This window comes from Cyanistes caeruleus, chromosome 1, assembly GCF_971803275.1.
Source record: "Cyanistes caeruleus chromosome 1, bCyaCae1.hap1.1, whole genome shotgun sequence".
Lineage (NCBI taxonomy): Eukaryota > Metazoa > Chordata > Aves > Passeriformes > Paridae > Cyanistes > Cyanistes caeruleus.
Genome location: NC_141701.1, coordinates 123,702,408 through 123,721,777, shown reverse-complemented (window position 1 = coordinate 123,721,777; position 19,370 = coordinate 123,702,408). Strand labels below are relative to the sequence as shown.

The 19,370-nt window shown below is 39.0% G+C and overlaps 1 protein-coding gene across 2 annotated transcripts in view; it reads right to left on the bottom strand.

Moving 5' to 3' along the window:
- Positions 1-19,370, bottom strand: part of CRPPA (CDP-L-ribitol pyrophosphorylase A) — a 156,132-nt gene that overhangs the window by 8,078 nt on the left and 128,684 nt on the right. The window contains exon 19 of one of the 2 annotated variants that reach the window (XR_015277626.1): positions 18,097-18,404. The exons of the other annotated variant lie outside the window; for it this stretch is intronic. The gene's annotated coding sequence lies outside the window, so the exon portion shown is untranslated. Of the gene's footprint in view, positions 1-18,096; positions 18,405-19,370 lie in introns of those variants that run through there. 2 annotated transcript variants of the gene reach the window in all.

Sequence of the window (19,370 nt, the reverse complement as noted above, 5' to 3'; positions counted from 1 at the left end):
GGTGGGTTTCTACTGGGACAACTCTGTGTATGTCCAGAGACAAAATGTGAATTGTTTTCACCATTATGACAGTGTGCACAATGAATTGTCTTTTTTGTTAGTACATATCATAGGGAATAAATGCTTCAGGCACTAACAGCTGCATCATTAACTTCAGTGTGAATGTACTGAATTCTTTCTACCTATGATCATATTTGTAAGTATGTGATGTGCAAGCAAAAAGAAAGCAAATACTGTCAGTACCACCTTGCTGGTGGATCAGCCTAGAAAACAGACTTTCTCTTCTGTGGAAAGAAGTGTTTGTCAGGGGAGCAGTGCCGCCCCACTTTATGTTTCCCTTCCCCCCAGCCACCCCACTGCCGAGGCAGAGGCCTGGCTGGGGTGTCAGGAAGCTGAAGGAGCAGCTGCCTGGGGAGCAGGGAGCCAGGGAAGCCTAGGCTGGCATGCAACCAGGAGCACAGGCTTCCTGGACAGCCTGCCTTGCCTGCTTTCCATTGAAGCTTTCAATGGAATCAACATGTTCCTGTGAAATGATTCAATTCTGTAAAATCAGCATTTTCCAACAGAGAAGCGTTCCACTGGAAAAGTTTCAACCAGCTCTAACAATCAGGGCATCTTTAGGATCTCACACAGGGGTGCTGCTGAAGGACATTAAATTTCCATCTGAGAGGCCATGAGCTGAAAGCTCTCCTTGCCTGCATCCCATGTGCAGCCATGGTTATCACCAGAGCTGTGTGCCACAGCGAGCTGGGGGTTCTCCCCAGAGCACATCCTCATTCCACTGCTAGAGCTTGTCTGAAGCTGTCCAACAGCAAGGCACCATGTGTTCCGTGTGGCTAAATACAGGGCCACAGCAGAGACCACTTGTGACACGCTTGGGAAAAGCCTGAATTTTTTAAGGTTTGAAGAAACTTTAATAGTTTTTATCTATTATAGGAGCCAAAAGGTTCTCAGCTCCAATCATGAGCAGAGGTTTTTCTTATGCATATGTATGCTGGATCATTTGAGTTTAAATCTCGTTTTTTCGTTAGTGAGTTATTTAGCTAATTTCCATGTCTTCCCTAGGAGGTGCATTACTAAACTTGACAAAAATATATGGATTTTATTTATACAAAAATTTCATTTAAAAAATGTAGGAAAACAGCAGCAAGAATGTCAAGCAAAAAAGAAAATTAATATTCCTGACAGATGTCAGTCTAACCAACATCTGTTGGTTTGAAACCGCTATTGATGAATCACACCTCTTGATATAATCTGCTTTTTCAGTGAGAGATTTTAGGAGTTAATAGTTAAGTAGACAAACATCTGCAAATATAAATCACTGTAAACACTTATTCAGTTAAGATTTCTTATAAGTGAATCTAATTGACAGGAAACTGATGCTTTTTAGGTTAGAGGTTTTTTCAGTGAGCATAATGAACCCAAATATGTTTTGTTACCACAAGAAGGAGTTAAGAGAAAGATGGTATCTTTCTGTAGCTGATGTTGGAACCCAAAAAGACAATGTAGAATTTATTGTCAGCAAGCATTAAATAATCAAAGTACATGATGATCTGATGGTAATCAGATCAATGCCGATTTTTGAATTATATTTTATTACCCACTCGTAAGGACTGGATTTCAAACTACTGATGTCCTTCAATTTCCGTTTGGTGCAGCCATAATATTAAGAGCAAAAGTCATCTTGAAGCAAGTCATGCAATAGTCAAGATCTTCTGGGGTGCGATTTCTTAGTCTGAAATCAGCCTAATAAATCTCAGGAGGAATGTGCCAATTTCACTGCATTAGCCATAAAACGAGGCTGTGGGGACAAGCTTGGGGTAAACATCTACACAGTAGATGATTTAAGCAAGGTGAGATGAAATCAGTCCAACTTTTTTTTTAAGGTAACTTTTCATGAAATAAATTGCCAGCCAGACTTAAGACTGTAGAGGACTAATGTTTACATTGATCTTAAATTTTTCAAGAGGAAGTTTAATGAACATCATACTGGCATCTGTGCTTTAAGTCCTTCTCATGATAAAGAAGTTTTTTAACAGACCAGACCAGACCCTGAGGCTCAGTAAATATTTTACTAAGTGACCTCAAATTTAGGGTGTAAGTATTATGAGTCTCACTCACTTCAACCCTTACAGTAGCAAGGCAAAGGAAGAAAAGAGAAAATGAAAAAGCATGAAAGGAAAAGGACATACACACAAAAAGAAAAGCAAACAAACAAGAGAAGCCAAAAGACCATAGCAAAAAGAGAAACAGAAACAATCTACAGAATTACAAAAATCCTTTTTTGTGTCATAGACAAGCATGCATAAACCACAGCAGATAATCTTCCCATCATTACAAGAGGCAGCCCTGAAACAAAACTCCAGATTTAGAAAGCTCAGTGGCTGGGGAACGTGGAGCTGTGCTGTGTCTGGCACAGCCCTCGCCGTGGGGCTGTGCCAAGCCCCCAGACACAAACACTCCCCAACGCTGCAGCAGCCGCACTGGGTGCCTGGCCCACCTCCAGCCCCAGCGCCAGCCTTCCGAGCGCTCCTGGCCCTGCACACACCCAGTCACTTGTATCTTGCAAGCCATAGATCATGTACACATCCAATATGTAAAGTCACTTTCCATCCTGCATGTTTTAGGAGTTTAAATCACTTTAAATTTCATTAAATTATACATGCTATTCTAAATTCCCCAGATGATGGCTCGCAGCTGACCCCAGCCCCAGAAGAAAGTGAGAGGATTTTTCATACTTGAAGACAGAAAAGCATGGCAGCATTGCTCTCCCTTGGGTACTATTTGGTGAAAGAGGAACACCACTTGCAGCTGTGGCTGAATCCTGGTGGCCACTGCTGCCCCTGACACACAATAAGAGGTGTTCTGGGTCCAAGAGGGATACATTTTGGGAAATATACCAATGCCAAACATAGAACGTGTGAATGTATAGTACAGTAAATGCATAATTACCTATATGCATGCTCATACATACATCTAGGTGTGTATATACATCATTTAAAATGTGAGGTGCTTGGGAAAGATACCAGGGCACATACACTTGAATTACATGTATGTGTGTTTCTGTGTAGATGGGAAAGTGGGTAAGCACAGCAGTGCATATGTACTCCTCATGTGCTCCCAGAACTCCCTGTATTTTTGCTATTTTGGCTGGGTAACCTCAGTGCCCGAGTCTACAGTAATGCCTGTCACCCTTTTGGGTACATTTTGTTATAAATCTAAGCAAGCAAATATTTGTGTCAAAGCTGTCTACACGTGCAACCCGTTGAGAAGCTGAAATGCCTTCAAGTCATGTACCAACTGTTTTCATTTTCTCTCAAATGGCGTTTCTGTTATTTTCTAATCTCTTCCTGGGTTCTTTTATTGTCTTTATTCTTCTCTAAAGCTTAACTGCCTTTCTCTTCTTTGCCTAACTTCTAGGCAGTGAGAAGAATGTGTAGGAGCCATCTCCAAATTTTAACACAAAGACAGCTAAAATTCCCAACTGTATCAAAACAGTCCCTTGCAGAGCTGCTCATCATTTCTTTTGTCTACATAAACCCCATCAGAGAACCCATAAAGCAGCCCTAAGAAACTACCAGAAATCCTGTAATAAGCACTTTCTTTCTAATGTGGCAAGGGCTTTGAAATTCAAGTTATAAATGTGACAGAAGGATTGAATTCAAGTTTACCCTGTGGTAAATGTGGTATAGTTGGGTATGAAGTTTGTGCCTGTGTGCTGTCCCAGAGCACTTAGTCAGTAATTGCCTGGGCCCAGGGCTTCTCCCATAGAGGTAAGAACGACGGGCTGGCAGGAGACCACGGACAGGCTGGAGAGATGGGAGAAACTGCAGCTGAAGAAATGATCATGTCTTCTGTATGTAATTAAAACAATTAGGAGATGTTTAGCAGGTAGTTCATCAGGACCAATATATTGTGGATATGCTTAAGAGTCCTGTAGAACCACATTCTTCACAGTTTGAGAAGTCTCACCTAATACATCTAAAGCTGTCCCTGCTGTGTACAGGGCAGCAAGTGACCATCTTGTTTGAGAGATTTGATTCCCCACATGAGAACTACCCTATACAGATAAGGCAAAACTTTTGGGGTTTGTCAGGGTTTATTTGTTTGTTTGCTTGTTTGAGCCTGTTTATTTGTTTTTGGTTTGTGGTCGTGGGTTTTGGGATTTTTTAGTAAATAATCCAGGAATCAATAAGGAACACCTTTTAAATGTAAGAAATCTCCAACAGAGGTACTGGAAGGGGAGGTTTCTGGCAAGTATCTCTCTTCATAAGGTAACAGCAGGACAATTTGGACTATGGTAGAATTCAAGGAAAATAAATATCAAATTGGCAGGACTCAAAGTAAATCCACCTGTCTTAAGATGACTTCAAGTGTAAACACTTTGGGGAACTCAGACAGTTACCACCCACAGTGAGGATGACTGAAGGAACCAAGATGAACTCATCAAAACAGACCTGACCTTGAATTCTTCCCAGCACTAGACTGAAAACTCCACTTGCTTACTCTGCCTTAATCCACTTACCAGGTTTTGTGAAGTCAGTAGCCTAAAAGAGCATGTGACCATGTCCTTCTCAGTTTAACTCTATTTATAATTTTATTTATTTTAATTTTTATTTATTTATTTTAATTTATAATTTTATTTTAAATTCTATTTATATAAGAATAAGAAATAGTAACAACAACAATAATGATAATAATCTTTCTTAACAGGGTCAATAGCATTCAGTTACCTGAATGTTCATTTAAGACCCTTTTCTGCAAGTTCAGGGAGTTTATACAGAGCAGATGAGCACTGAAGGCAGAATTCTCATCTTCCTTTTACTGCTATAAATTTGAAACAGCTCCATATAATCCCGAGGAATTAAATGAAGTTTGCAGTTTCTAAAATGGAATAAGACTTTGGCCAATACCATGTACAGTAACAGACTCTTTAACAAACTAACATTAAGGACACAGAAGGCAGAAAAAAACAACAATACAAAACAAAAATAAAAAACAAGAAAACAAACAAACAAAGAACCACACATAAGGGGAAAAAGAAACCAAAACACCGGCAACAAAAAGAAGTAAAATGTGGTTCTTAAGTGGATATCAGTGGTTAGAGAAAAGGTCTTCTATGAGCTTATGGAAAGCGATATGCATTCATAAGTCCTTGTCTGTTGCTAACTGATAGATGGGCCGAATTTTATTTAGCCACATCAGCAACAGACTTACATAAGAAACAGCAGGAGCAATAAAACTCATATGGATAGCTTTCATACATATGAAAGCTTCTTGTACCACGTGTCACATACTCTGTTTGTAGGAATAAATACATTAACTGTGTTTTTCTAACTGAAAATATTTTCCACATGTGAACAGACTTAAAAGCACATTTAAAAAGAAGATGCAATAATCAGATTTTTAACTTTGGGTTTAAATTCAAAGCAGAACTTGAAGTAAGCCTTTGGGGATGTTCTTCTATTTGAAGGAATGCACAATTCTTGTTACCTACTTCAAGAAGTGAATGGCAACACTCAGTCACAAAAAGGCAACAGAACTACTTGGAAGTGTGAGGAGACCACGTAAAATACATTTGAACACCAATATCATAACATTTTAAATAATAACCTCAAATCTTCACTTATTAACCGCTACTTGTTTCCAAAGAAATAAATCATGCCAATTCCAGTTCCCCAGATACCAGAAAAATGGGATCTTTATTACTGAAAATAACTTCTCTCAGAAATACAGGGTCAGCTATTTCATCAAAGACGTGGTCAACGTAGGCAATGTGCAGAATGAATGTTGTTGTTTGGATTTCTTTATTAAGGACTGGCAGAAAACAGTATACAGTAGTAGCTAAACTGTGATCAGATGGCAAAAGAAATTAGCAGTTGTTCATCAGTGCTGAGCCCTCGATTTTTATCTGAGCATGTATATTGGGCCTGTGTGGGCATGGGAGCCCAGCAAACAGCATGGGGAAGAAATGGGAAAAAAGGAGCCCAGGTGATGAGCTGCACAACATTTCAGAGCCATCTCTGAAAAACACCAGTGCAGTCCTATTTATGAATCTCCTATTATTTTGCTTTTGTGAGGTTATTTTTCATGTTGCTGGCTTTGCTGTGGTGAAGGAATTTTCAGGAAAAACCAGTCTCTGCTCATAGATAGGTAGCGTAAAAAATGCACAGCATGCTTTGAAAAACAACAGATGTTAGAAAAGTCATTGCTACTGTTAGAGTAGTAGTTCCCACTTGCAAGTAACATTTTGTTCTTCTTTGATGTGGTCTGTGTATATCTCCTGTTGCAGGAGCCTAACCAGCAATAAAATACCAACAGAAATAGAACCAGGAATTGTAATAGGATGATACAGGTACAAACTGAAAGGAGGTAAATGAAGTATTTTCCATACTAGAGTGTTTGGACTGGCACCATAGAAAGGTCAAGAGACCTTGGTATATCTAATCTAGGAAAATGGGATAGAAGAATCAAGAAACACACCAAGGACTTGACTATTCCACTGCAGTGCCAGCACGCAATGATTTCCCTCTCTTCTCATAATACAGTTATGAGCTATTGAGCCTCTGATTCATAGGAACATGTTATACATGTTATACATAGTAATACATTTAGATATATACAGTTATATGTGTATATATATATGCACCAGTAGTGCTGGGAAGATGGGCACACTCCCTCCCCTCTCCTGTTCCTGTGTAAGAGGAGGAGAAGCATGCTACCAGGAGACTCTCACACAACATTTTCCTTACATTATGACATTAAGGAGTACTTGAGGTAGAGTTTTACTCTCGTGTTTTGTAGCTCTTGCTGGACTTTTCTTTCCTGAATGAACTATTCTGGTTTTTAACCTGTGTAAAGTTTTGGCATTCTGTGACAGTGAATCCCAAAGACTGATTGTAAAATTAAGCATTACTTCTTTCACTGATCCAGCACAGCCATAATGTTGTGCCATTTATTCTGCCTTTTTTGGCTGGCAGTCATTAAAAATGTGTGCCTCTGAGTCATTCGGCCTCTAAGACAGTTCCAGTTATATTTTGACAGTTTTTAATAGGATGCTAGGAAATATTATAGGTCTGTGTGATTTCTGTTTCTTCTGTCCTTTTCTGAACTGTTCTAAACTGAGTAAGAGAACTATCAGACAGGCTTTTCATAATATAATAGGAACACAGAATATTATTGTATGCTCTATTGTTCGCAAAATCAGCAATAAAACAGTTTGTGTGTCTTTGCTGTGTTATAATTAAACAAAATTATTGTGAGAGTGGTTGGGATTGGTTGGGGTTTTGGCTTTTGGGGGGGTTTCTGGAATCACTATTAAATGTAGGTAAAAAGCCACAGCAAAATTTCCAGATAATGTTTTCTTAATATAATTACTTATCTTGACTTTTGAGACACTTTTCAAAACCCTCCTGAACTGCATTGCCCTTAAGTGCACAAAACAGAAAACCTGAACGAGTGCATAACTGGGGTATAGTGAAAACTAAAATAAAGCAAATGCCCTTTGGGAATACATTTGTATCACAAATACCAGCTGGAGCTGGTTGATCCAGCTTTTGGCAGTCTCTGTAGCAATGTCAGAGACACAGTGTTTCAGAAACAACTGATGAGTCAGTGGCAAAAGGTTGAGAGATTTCGTTCAGAGAAGCCCATTTATTATATAATGAAATATTTCCGTAACATCCCATATTTGACATCCCATAAGAATACCAGTTACAGGCTGAGCTAATAATACCACCTATTATTGAAACTGCATTAACTTACTCCAGGATCTGACCCTCTTGCCACCTGCCTATAGACCTGTAAATCTTTAACTGTTTGGGGCTGTAATTTTCCATGTTTTTTTCTGTTGTCCTATGACCCACTTCTGGGTTTGTTTTTTTGGGGTTTTTTTTTTCCAAACTTACAAATACAGTGTCTCTTTCCAAGAAAAGCTCTTGGGAAGAAAAAAGTTGTTTCGTTCCTGTGAAATAAGGCCTGATGAACATGTTGAGAAGCTTTCTGACATTCATGTTTTGGAACAAGAATATGAAACTTGGCCTATAGGGAAGTTCTGAGGAGATTTTTTTGTAACTCTCATTATGGTCTTTTAAAATTGTTATTGTGAACTTCCAGAACTAGTTCCTGACATCTGCAAATTTTTCTTGAGCTTCACACAGGAAAGGTTTGAAAGAATTCACACTATTAAAAAAAAAAAAATCTTTCCTTTTACCAGAAAAAAAAATATATATTAAATAACTAAAGATGGTAAAACAGTCAGCCAGAAAGGATTTAATAACAAAAGGAAAGAGTATTGTTCACTTTTCACTATCTCTGTGATAAAAATAGAAATATGTTTGGTCACACATCACATACAGTCTGCTTCACAGGAATGTCTCCTAACCTTATGTGTTATACTGGAAGACAGAAACATTCTCTATTGCTCTGACCTCTCAAATTTACTGCATTTTCACTAGCTAGACATTTTCAGCCCTTTATCTAAAGTGGTAATTAAAACTTCATTTACAGCTGTGCTTCTGAAGCTGAAGCTTTCATTGTATCATTTCCGAAAGTTGGATTTTATTTGATCTGTGGAATAGTAAAACTGCTTTTGAGAACATGAAAAGTGCATTAAATTTTAAAAACATAAGAAATAACTGCTACCCCTGGACAAAAACTATTGCCTCACAGCAAGATGATGAATAGAACCAGCAAACATAAAGGAACAGGAAGAAAAGCAATAGCAGTTTGTCCTTTTCTGGAAAGTCTGGCTTGCTAGCTGACTTCATGGAATGAGTTGCAGGGGAAAACGAAACTAGAGAATATGTAAAGCTGGGAGATGAGATCATCCCCCCAAAACAATCCTTCAAATTCATAGACACTTCTGGATTCATGAGGTGAGAATAACCAGCACTGAGGACTGTAAAATTCATTTGTAGCATTTGAATTTGCTAACATGCACTCACAAACTGTCTCCTCCTAGAAGGGGGAGCAGAAGATGCCCTGGAAATTAAGGGTGAAGAAATGTAATTTTTTTTAAATTACTTCCTAAAATGAGAGTAACAATAGCCTGCATCCAGACAGCATTTGCTCACAGTCTACACCAATCCAATCAAGAGTTTAAGCTACTTTTTAAGTTTTCATCAGCATATTATTTTACAACAGCCTGATCCTGCAAATGGCTGTTCCCAGGTGCATAATTATTTACCCATGGAGTCCACTGAAAACAATGGGTGTCAGTGCATAAGTAACTACCTGGAGGACTGAGAGTCTTGAAATTGTTTCTGCATATGATAGGCAAGTTGCATATTTGCAAGGGGATTTTCTTTCAGATGTGTATTTGGGGCTTTTTTGTTTCCAAAACTAAAATGGAGATAGGCCCACGTCAAAATATGCAGACAAAACCTTTTGAACTTTAACAGTGGATAGAGTCCAAACCTACAGCAATCTCAAAATTTTGCATGTATAGAGGCTCTTTATAGTGGGCTGGATCCAAACCTCACATTGAAAAATATCCCCAAGGCAGTAGAACTTGGAGCTGTGCTTTCCGGTTTGAACCCAAACTGAAAGTGTTGCAAGAAATGGTTCATTAGTTTACTCTGTAACATTTGCCTCCAGAAATCTGTCATTGAACAAAGGCGCATCAACATCTGAAAAAAAAAATTATTAGTTATTTTTGGATAACCTGAAGGCCCTTTAAGTGTTGTAGCTCAATATTTTTTTGGAAATCAAGGTCTGTTGCAGAGCTGTCTTAGATCTCTCTATCAGTGCAGACAAGGCTGACTTTTAACACAATGAGACCATCAACATCCCCCTTGGGGTGGCCAAATTCATAAAGATAGCAAAACAGATCCTCCCTTGAGGTGAAAATGAGGGCATGATGAAAAGACTCAGTCAGATTTTCAGTGACTATCTCTAAAAGCAGTAGCTCTTTTCTTTCTCTTTCAACCCTTCTCCTTTTATAATGTTATGGTATACATCTACCCCATCTGTCATGATAGTAAGAGTCCTTCCTCTTCCTCCTGTGTAGTTCTTGCCTTATGAACTAGCAGCTGTGCCTGCAAGAGTTGGGAAGTAGCTGTAGCTTCCAATCTTTGTCATTTCAAGCAAATGTCTAGGCAAAACCAGACCACAGATTACATCAAATAAGCTGACAAGTGTGTCCTCCTCCTCATACCTCCTGCCAAGAGCTGCAGGAGGGAAAGTGAAGGTATTCAGCTAGGTCCTAGCTCCTTGTGAAAATACAAAGAAAGTGAGAAATCAAGTACTTGGCTGATTTGTGTTCTTGTGAAAGCAATTACAGATATTTATGTGATCTATTTTGTGCCTTTTCTTGGTTCAAATGCTGGTTAAAGTCACAGCCATAAGACATCTTAGAGAAGTAACATATCCCTACAATATTCATATCTTTAGCTCTGCTTATGGACAAATGTAATGCTTCTCATGTCTTGACGATCACACTGAGGGACCAAAACATGAAAAGAAGGAAGGTTTTGATAACTCATATGTGTGCCTTCTCAGTCCTAAAACAGGCCTCTCTGAAGTACTGCACTGATTGTGGTCTCTGGGGCATTGATGGCTACATCCCCAAAGCATGTCAGCATGGATTTGGACACATACTGATCACAGAGGGCTGATATTCTGACTCTGAAGACATGAATTGTGTGAAGAGGTTGTTTGTTTTCTGCTTTTTTGTTTTGATTTATTCTATTTGAAGGGAACCCTAAATAGATTTTCATAAAACACAAATTGCTTTTAAGCCTTGGCTTAATGCCTATGAATGTTTAGAACTTGTGTAAGGAAGTCATCTGTCTCAACCAGTGTAAGGTCAAACTTATTTTCCATGTTAATTAGACATACTGGATCTGATAAGTCAATGACAGTGCTTCATTTTAATCAGCAAAGAGAGGGCTCTTAACCTACACAATGCATGTATAGCTTCTCCCAAACTAAGTGTAATGAGCCTGGAAATTATAAAATCACAGTCACTCATTCCAAGGCCCTGGAGATGCCATTTTCCTCCATGGGCCCTCACTTGTGGTAATAGAACATTGGAATTCTACAGAGTAATTATCACTAAATTATAATTGCAGTAATGGATGTGTTAAGTCACTCTAGCAAGATCGGTCTTCTGAATATAATCACCTAAAAAGGATGTATAGTTATTTTTGCTTTGACCCAGTGGAAATGTTCAAAATATGTCTGTGATTTTTGAAACATCTACATGCAATTTTTGGTACTTTCCAGAAGAGTTCTGATTAACCCAGTAATAACCAGAAGGTTTGGGGTATTTTTATCATGTACATTTGGAATATTGCTCTGGTGGACTGTAGTCTCTGCTTTTGAATCTTTTGCTGCCAGATAAAGGAATTTTTGGAATATATTTGTGGAAGTAAATTCCCAATGTTATGACAGCTGTTCTGAAATGTGTTGTGACAAAAATAGCCACATAAAATGACATTTCAAATGTATTTTCCAGTTATCAGGGAATAACAGCTGGAGCAATTTCTTTGGAGTCTGTGCATTTAAAGTACTAAAACATATTATATTTGGTGTATCCGTATTTATACATATTATCCCTTTTTAATGCATATTCTACCACAGCAGAGATTTAAACTCTCAGGATCCAACATCAAATAGTCTTCTCAGGACTGCATTGTGGCAAGTCCAGTACTCAGTTCAGCAGCTCAACAAGTCCCAGCAGGTCAGCTTGGCGTGCCTGGTGTTCCCCTAGGCCAATCCACCTCTGGGGCAGCCAGCTGTGCCTGGCTGAGCTCAGCTGTCACCAGCCTGTCCCGTTACAGCCTGTTCTCCTTTCACTCTGTCACTCTGGGAAGCTCGGGGCTTATCAAGCCGCAGTACTTGGGCAGTATTAAAGGGCATGCTGTGTCCCTGGCACTCTCCACACTGAAAACTAGGGGTTTACATTCAGGAGTCCTTAGGGATGTGACATAAACACTTCTCTCAAAGGCTTCAGTCACAGCTTATTCTTCTCCCAACTTGCCAAAGGCAGCTGGTGTGTTGGTCAAGAAAGCATCACAGGAGAAGAGTCCTCAACCATTTTTAAATGAAACATCATCTACTGAAAGGAGGTGGAAACAATGGAGGTTATATTAAGCCCCTCCAGATGCAGACAGGCCTTCTTTTGGTCCTTCACACCTATAGGTCTGATTCCCTGATGCCTTTAACTTCAGTTGCTTACTGACATTACTGCTAAATAATGTTACTTCTATTTTATACTAGTGTGAGCATAAAGGAGCCAGAAAAACTGGATATTGTTACCAAGGGCAGAAAACCCTTCAACAGATGGGAAAATGATCCCACTTGGCAAGAGGCAATGTTTGGTACTTAAAAAAAGGAAAAAGCTTTTGGATTTCAGCCACCAAATCCAGTCCCAAATCTTGAGCTGTGCAGAGTAATTCCCAGAGCTCAAAAATGTAATGTGCTGCTGTGGATCATCCATTAAACTGTCTATTGAATGAGGTATAATGCTAAGCAGGCTGAGGAGAGCCTATCATTCAGATTAATGCAACTCCAAATCATAAAATCTTCAAAAATAATTTTTGTAGGTAGGGCAACTTGGTGCTAAATAAGTTTGTTCACTGTGAGAGCCAAGATGTTAGAGCATTAGAAGCCCAGAAGAATATGTCTATTTCTAGAGGCTGAATCATGGCAAAAGTATGCAACAAAATGGAAACAGAGTAAACACTAATAATCAAAGAAAATAATATTGTTTTCTACCTCTATAATAAAAACTTAGCAACAATATATACAAAGCATTAAGTGCCATATATTCTTGCTTTAAGGGTAATTTTTAAAAAGGTATTTTAGTCCAGTCAGTGGGTCTCTAAGAAGCCCACTCTCACTCTGTAACTCCTTTTCCATAGTGTGAAATGCATAATTTTGAGCTGTTGTCTGGATAAAGTTTTAAACAGCCACTGAATGTGTTCCTAATGTTGTCATCCCAGTATGAAATACCATACGCACAGTATCATAGAAAAAGCATCTTAAAATATTGTGGAAAATGTGGGTTTACTTAAAAATTAACAAAAATACCATGTGACTCAAGATTCTTGAACATCAAGCAACTGGGAAAGTTTTGGTTTAAACCATCTTAGCATATAAAAAGAATATTTTTCCCCCAAAGGACTTGAACTCACAATGATTGGAATAAAATAACATTGTTAATCTGGCTGCCCTGCTTATAGGTGAGACACATATCTAAACATATATATCCTCAGTTTATATGTGCCATTGGCAAGAAAATAATAAAGCATTTTTGACACAAAACAATTCAGAGATGTGTTTCTCTATTATTTGCATTGCTCATGCCTTTGAAATAAAAATGTCTTAGCTATCAGGTGAGTTAAATTTAAGTCACAGGGTTATCAATTTACATCAAAATAATCAGAAGCATTGTTTTACTTACTAATAAGTGTTGACAGTCTGTAGGCAGGGAGCAGAGAGGGACAGGAAAAATGAAGGAGAATACACGGGACTTTTTATATTAAGTATTTTCAGTGGCTTTATAGTGAAAGCTCAGTTCTATTCTTCTTGGTCCACAGCCATAATCTGTGACCCCACAGTAACACAGCCATCCTCACTCATCCTCCATGGTTTTGTTGAACTCAGTTTTTCAGTCCCTCTATGTCCCACGATGCCTAAAACAGAAGGGACACTAGAACATGTGTCTTTAAAAATTGGTTCACTTCTCTGTAATGGACTATATAACTGTCATTCATTATAATATTATTTCATTACTATGCCTTGAAGTGAGAAACATGTGGGACCCAAAGACTGTATGCATATTAATACCAACCTTTATTTCTATTTTTTCAAGTATTTTAGGGACATAGCCAGACAATGGGAAATATACAGTAGCTTCTTCATGAATCTCATTCCATTTTAATACAGGATGAGATATCTGGATTCTGGGTGCACTCACTGAAAATGAGTACACAGCAAATGGGAGTTCTGGCCTCAGATTCCTCCCTTTAAAAACTAAGTTGTTCTTTCTGGACGCTGCTGAGGAGCATTGAGACAAAAATTAGAGGAACTTTGTATCTTTGCCCTAGTTGAAGGAAATAGTAACAAGACAACCTGAACCAAACATGGACATAAGCAGCCTCAGCCCCCAGTGGAGATCCATATCAAGGTCATCTGTCAAATAAGCAACAGTGAAGTATGTGTGCAGACTATTTCTTGTGACATATGCCCTTTTCTGGCACTGAAAGCAAGTAGTCTTCATCAGGCTGGGACAATTTGTTTTAAATTGCAGCTAAAATAGATACATTGAATTTAAAGTGATAGGTCAAAAACAGAAAGAAAAGGTTTTACAAACATGATTTGTAGGTTTAGTGCACTGAAGGGCAAATATAGGACCTTTCTCAACCAGCATGTGGAATCACTTAGTTAAAACTCAGTTGTTTGCTTGAAATTGTAAAGACTATCCCTCAGATTTGTGAAATAAATTCAGGTAGAGAAAATTTGCTTAGAGAACACAGTGGTCAGTAAATGTGTAATATCTACACCTCTTCTTTCATCAACTTTTTGATGCAAACTCCAGTGCAACTAAAAGATTCCACCATTACAGGTCCAAACCAGAGAGTAAAGGTAACAAGTGCTCTGTCCAGGAGCGAAGGGTTTTGTGCAACAGAACTGACCCAATCCCACATCTAAGAAGTGTAGACCAGTAATGTAGGGGCCATTTGCTTTTATATGACAATCTCAAGATTCCTCTGTTGGGAACAGAGGGATTTGTTGGGATCTGTTTCACACTGCTATCAGGCACATAACTTTCTCAGTCAAATATGAGATAATGAGAAAAAAATTCAAGTTTTGTGGTGTGGGTTTTTTTCTTTTTATCTGTAAAATTAGAAGGATACAAGCATTAATATTGACATTTCATAGCTGCTCCTAAATATCACATTATGAGAAACAGATCTCCAGGGCTCTAACCAAGAAAGACTGTTTTTACTTCCTCTAGGAAAAGGTCTGGCTAATGCAATATTTTATTATGTCTATAGAGACATTGTTTTTATAATACTCTCTTATAAGGATCTTCCTCACAAAGAATTCAGAATTTAAAATTATTTAAACATCACTAAAGTAATCCTTGACTTTTTAGGTCACTGGATTCAGACTGTGCTGTATAAAAATTTTTAGTAGCTCTCCAAAACAAATACCCTTGGTCAGTGAGAGCTATTCAACACTGAGGGGGAAAAATCTGATTACTAAAAATAGGTGTCTGCTGCCATCTTAACCTTAAGATATGAAAGACTTACAAACTGAAAAAAAAAAAAAAAAAAGAAAAAAAGTGAAATGGCATTAGATATTTATAGGTGTATGTTTATCAGATATACATTTTTTTAGGTACTTGAATTGCTTCCTACATACCAAATACCTCATCCCACTGAAGACCCACGAAGGAGATGATTATTCAGGATCTATATGTAGTTGATTATGTGCAGGAAACTCGGGACAGATGCCTTTCCATGAAGGACTTGGTCTGCCCAGCAAAGATGCTCCCAGAAGACTCAGGGTTCACCACTGTGAAATCGCTTCTCCGCTACAATAAAGACACAGTAGGAGTCATAGCTCATGGCCTTCAGCACTTCTTAACAGCAATGGCTACTGCAGGTGGTTTGAACCAGCCCAAATGACCTTGCCCTAGCTAGTCTCAGAAACCCAAGTAAAGCCCTGCATAACTGTATGGACAGGGGCCTTCAGTAAATGCTGGCTGCAAACAGCTGGGGATAGTAACATCTTAAACTAACACAGCTGTCTGCAAATTGAACATCTGTCCACAGGCTAAGTATTCAGCTGCATAATAAATAGAACAAACTAGATTCACTTTGGATGACTTAAAAATATAATTCTTACTAGTAGATAGCCTCTTAAATATTACAAATCCCTAAGTATTTCTTGCATTACAAATATGGCAATGATAATTTTCCTACTTTGTGCCACGACTCTCTGTCAACTTGAAGAGAAACAAAGGAGCTGCAGAAGTTGTACAAAACCACTTGTACAGGATGTTACTTGCTAGGGATTAACACCTATACTTTCAGAATAGTGGTAATGACACATACACACATATATGAATATATGAATGTATCTTCAGACAAGTCCTCTTAAAATGGAGCAGACTGTGTTGAGCTACAAATATGCAGCAAGCAGTAAGTAAATTGAATGGATTGCTTGCTAAGACATGTTACTGCGACTGTCCTAATCATAGGATCACAGAACCAATTGGGTTGAAAAATACCTCCAAGATCATTAAGTCCAACCAATGACTGAACACAACCATGTCAACTAGACCACAGCATTAAGTACCATATTCCTTAAATGTCCCAGGGACAGTGACTCCACCGCCTCCTTGGGCAGGCCATTCCAATCTCTAATCACCCTTTCTGTGATGAAATACTTCCAAATATCCAAACTAAACCTTTGACCTCATCAGTATCCATTACAGAGGAAGAATCACTTCCCTGGCTCTGCTGGCCACTCTATACCTGACAGGCCAGGCTGCCATTGGCCCTCTTGGCTCATGTGCTCATGTGCCCATCTGCTGACAACATGACAACATGAACTGATAGCTCATGTTCAGCCACTGTCAACCAGCACCCCCAGCTCCTTTTCCATGGGACAGCTTTCTAGCCACTCTGCCCCCATCCTATAGCACTGTCTGGGGCTGTTGTGACCAAAGTGCAGGACCTGGAATTTGCCTTGTTGAAGCTCGTGCCACTGGGCTTGATCCAGGCTGTCCAGATCCCTCTGCAGAGCCTTCCTACCCTCCAGCCGATCAACACTCCTACCCAGCACTGACCCAACTCCAACCTGCCTTGGGCAAAAGCCTATGGCAGCCTTAAATTGCATCAAGAGTTTGTAACATCACAGTATTGGAACAATTCTCAAATACACTGAAAGAAATTATCTATAAAATCAGGAGCAACTTTTGATGAATTCCACTGTGCCATGACTGTATTTATGACACACAAATATTCTGCTCCTGCCACATTCTATGACCTGTGTTTGAGATTAATACCAGGAACAAAGCAGATTTCATCACACAGTCCCAGAATAGTATTTACAAATAAGGCGTTTTGGCAGATGTTTGTTAGAATGTTAATGAAGAGACAAAAATATTAAATATCCCATTATCACTCATGAGTCATCAAGTATTCTTTTTCATTGCTATACATACAAATCCCAGTGAAAAATGAAAATTGTGCAAAAACAAATTCTAAATATACAATAACCACATAGAGATGCAATTATATTTATATCTGTATAATAATCAGTGATTTAGTCAAATAACAGAAATAGCATTCTTTGCTGAATATTTTAAAGATGTCTTTGATCTGAGAAATACATACACCCGCATAGATAGATAGATAGATAGATAGATAGATAGATATCTCTACTTGAGTTAAATTCCTCCTTGTGCTACTGAAACTAAATTAATTAATAAAATGTGTGTGCTTTTGTCTCTTTCTGAGTACTTGTGAAATATTCTTAAGAAGAATTTCATAATACATAATGTCTAACAATTACTTATTAACAGTAAAAGCACTTGTCAAAAGGATTTCTGTCTTCAGAGCAATATTCACACATCAGGCCTCACTGTATCATTGTGAAATAGCTGTTTAGAGCAGACTTAAACAAAAGCCCCTCCTCAAAGACAGATGCATGCATTTGTGCTGCTGTCACTTCACACAGCAAAGGTGCATCCTTGTCTCGCCACTGTGACCAGTCCAATGATGAGCCTCTTCATTTGTCTCCTTGTGGTGGCAGCAGGACCACAGCTAGAGAGCTTCTGTCCTTCAGACTCTTACACACCAAATGCAGAGTGGCTAAAGTATCCTTGTCTATCCTGATGAAATTCTGCCTCCACTAGGAGACTGTAACTGCACCTGTGTGTGTGAGCTGCAGGACAGTCTTTCTTAGGAGCCTGTTAAGGGATGTTAAGCTCTAATGCAGAGCAAGTTCCATACATTTTGTCATGATGCCCCAGTTTTATGGCCTTCACTGTCTTTGTCCCACTGACTTGAGATGGGAGCAGAACTTTCTCTTGTGTCTTCATTTTCCTTTGTCCTACCACCAGCGTGGCAGGAATTTTTGTTTTTCTGTAAAAGACGCTCTCCAAGGCTGCCCTTCAGAATTGGATCTATGGAAAATTAGCTCAACTCAGTCAAAGGAAGCTACTGTCAGGACTCTGCTATCATCTTCTCCTTTCAATGCTGCCCTTCCAACTAGAGTGGTGTGTTTTCAGGATTTCTCTTGCTGCAATTTACTTGCAGAAATATTGAGCTTTCTCAAAAAATTATGTTGTATCATTCAGCATTACAGCTGTAAGGTTTTGATTCAAATTTTTCACGAGTATGCAGGAGGCTGAAACCACCACACGGTTTGCTTGTACAGTTCTGGAAGAAAAAGCAAAAGAGAAGTGGTATGTAGTTTCTCCAGTCTGAGTTGGTGCTAATCAATTGGACAAGAGGCAAAGGGCAGAAACTGATGCACAGGAAGTGACACCTGAGAGGACTTCCTTACTGTGAGGGTGTCTGAGCACAGGAATAGGTTGCCATGAGAGATTATGGAGTCTCCTTCCCTGGAGATATTTAAAATCCATCTGGACACAAACCTGAGCAACATGCTCTAGGGGATCATGCTTGAGCAGGGAGGGTGGACTAGATGACCTCCAGTGATGTCTTCCTACCTTACCCACTGTGTGATTCTGTGAAATCTGTTATCCCAGAGATATGTTATCCCCACTGCCACAGCCTGAGTCAGCCTTGGCCAGTGGTGGATCCATCTCAGTGAATTTCATAACTGTCCTCCTCCTGAAAATTCCCATAGGAGTGGTCAGGAAGGCCAGTTCCTAGTAGGATCCAGGAGGGAGCCCTACCCATCCTACCCCATCAAAGATGGAGTCCTTTTCTAAAGGATCTATACTTTCTCTGAAGAGGGGCAGAAATACTACCAGATTTCCTATCAACTAATATCTGCTATACAGTTCCTACACATTAAGAAGCCTCTGCAGAGGACTGCCCCAGAAAAGTAAAGAGTTAGAAATACAGAAGATGAGTTCTCATAATTCATCTGAGAAATGGCTGAATTATTTTTCTCATCAATGCCAGGCTTTTTGCTTGAATTCTGGAGCATTCGTTTCTTACTTGTACCCATCACAGGAATAGTTCACCGAGACCAAATTTTCTGTGGCACACCAGGATGGCAATTCTCAACGTCCTAAGGTAAATACTGTATGGTTTATTTTTATTAGCTATGGCATGAATGCATATTAAGATGCAAGGGCTGTGGCTCCTTTATGCTCTAATGTTATACAATACATGCTTCCAGTCACATTACAGAGCAGTGGTTAGGCAGCTGGA